Source organism: Echinops telfairi, unplaced genomic scaffold, assembly GCF_000313985.2.
Source record: "Echinops telfairi isolate 266 unplaced genomic scaffold, ASM31398v2 ScPeMD7_10;HRSCAF=50, whole genome shotgun sequence".
Classification (NCBI taxonomy): domain Eukaryota; kingdom Metazoa; phylum Chordata; class Mammalia; order Afrosoricida; family Tenrecidae; genus Echinops; species Echinops telfairi.
In genome coordinates, this window is record NW_022103907.1 from 12,649,490 (window position 1) to 12,651,502 (window position 2,013).

A 2,013-nucleotide genomic window follows, 5' to 3' on the forward strand; every position below is an offset into this window, starting at 1 on the left:
CTGACCATTCTCAAAACATTTGCTCTCCACTTAAGCCCCTAACATCAGCTCCTCATTTTTTCCGCTCCCTCCCTGCTCCCCCTCCCTCATGAACCCTTGATAATTTATAAATTATTATTTTGTCATAGCTTACACTGCCCGACATCTCCCTTCACCCACTTTTCTGTTGTCCATCCCTCAGGGAGGAGGTTATATGTAGATCCTGGTAATCGGTTCCCCCTTTCCACCACACCCTTCCTCCACCCTCCCGGTATCGCCACTCACACCACTGGTCTTGAAGGGATCAAACATACTTTTAAAATGACTCAAAGCTAAATATTGTAATTAATCCAACTCAAAATTTTGAGTGATTTTGAACGACTATTGCATGCTCTTCTCCACTCAGCCCAACTATTCACTTGGATTAATGGTTAAGACTATTAATTTTTCTAGGCAGTCTTAAATTGATTAGTATAAGCACTTTTTAAATCATAAAAACAGTTTGTTTCTTATAGAATATGTGAAATGTAGAAAAGTAGAGTGAAAAATGCAACTGTCATATGTGGTGGAACGATCCAGATAAAACGTCTTGTTCAGTGTTATAGCTTGAGTCAGTAAATGGTGTCAGACACATAATGGCTGCTTACCAAATACTTGTTGAATGACGTAAAACAGGTTGCGCTCATACTGTAACTACAGAACGTCATGCCGATGGGTGTCAGCTCTGAAGTCCACGCACCTGGGCTTGGGTGATGGTCCTGAACACACCAGATGGATGACATTGGGCAAACCACTTAGCATCCCCAAGATTCAGTTTGCCCATATGTAAAAGAGAAATGATGACTATATCCCACATGATTACTATGAGAAGTTGTGTTAGTCCAGGTTTGTGGTATGCAAAAGGGTTCTTCCCCAGGTTGTCTCCCCCAAATATATGCCAAACCTAAGATACTGCTTGCTACACATGGTAAATGACTGTACACTGGAGGCAGAGGTTATTTTCCCTAAGGGTTATCAGCCGTCTAGAGCAATCAGATTGTATAGTCTGTCCCACCTTCAGTAGGGCCCTTCTGATAAGGATAATAGATTGTTTCCCAGAAGGAAAGCCCAGGGAGGTCAAGCCCACTCAAGGGTGACCAAGGTTATGTTGCCATCTTGAGTCTAGGGTCTGCCCATCTTGTTACATGTATACCCCTAGTCTCTCCCCTTCCTGTTAGGTGTACATCTGTAGCTCATCCCCTTCCTGTGATGTGTACAGCCCCTTCCTGTGACATATGAGGTTAGCTGTAATCACACCCCTAAGGATATATAGGCCTTGGTCAGAAATAAAGAGGAGACCCTCTCTCTTCCCTCCCCATTCTCCTGCTCTCTACGTGGACCTGGCTACTGAGATCATGACCATCCCAAAGGTGAGCATGCTATCATGAAATGTGTCTGACTCCTTTATTTTATTCTCTCTCCTATCTCTCATATTCCATGACTTTACTATGATCTCTATATATTATAACTGTACAATTGCTCTTATGGACCCCCATGAGTGTTAGATGCTGATTCACTCTAACACAGGTTGCCTAGAGAAACAAATTCATAGACACATGTGTATAAGAAAAAGCTTTATAAACAAGAGCAATTGAAGATTGAGAAAACATCCCAGCCAAGTCCAGATCAACTCCGTAAGTCTGATATTAGCCCATATGCCCAATACCAATCTATAAATTCCTCTTCAGACTCAATATATGCAATGTGCTGAATGCAGGAAGATCACAGGCCAGTAGGTGAAAAGTCTTGTGGATCTAGTGACAGTGAAAGCATCTCAGGGCTGGCAGGGGTCTCCATGTCTCTTCCAGCTCAGGGCACTAGTGTAGCTCCGTCTTGTCAGCTGCAATGTCTCCCAGGGAGTGAACACGTGTGTGCCTCCAATGAGCTATTTATCTCCTTAGCACCTCATTGACAGGCTAAACTCTACCCCTTCACTCATAAATCTCATATTGACCAGATTATACAACTACTACAGAAGTGAATGAGACAAAACTG

At 42.9% G+C, this 2,013-nt stretch overlaps 1 protein-coding gene across 2 annotated transcripts in view; it reads left to right on the top strand.

The window, feature by feature from the left end:
* LOC101643007 (tetratricopeptide repeat protein 39B-like) overlaps positions 1 to 2,013 on the top strand; it is a 30,636-nt gene that overhangs the window by 22,085 nt on the left and 6,538 nt on the right. Inside the window, exon 1 of one of the 2 annotated variants that reach the window (XM_045287009.1) lies at positions 1,274 to 1,388. The exons of the other annotated variant lie outside the window; for it this stretch is intronic. The gene's annotated coding sequence lies outside the window, so the exon portion shown is untranslated. Of the gene's footprint in view, positions 1 to 1,273; positions 1,389 to 2,013 lie in introns of those variants that run through there. 2 annotated transcript variants of the gene reach the window in all.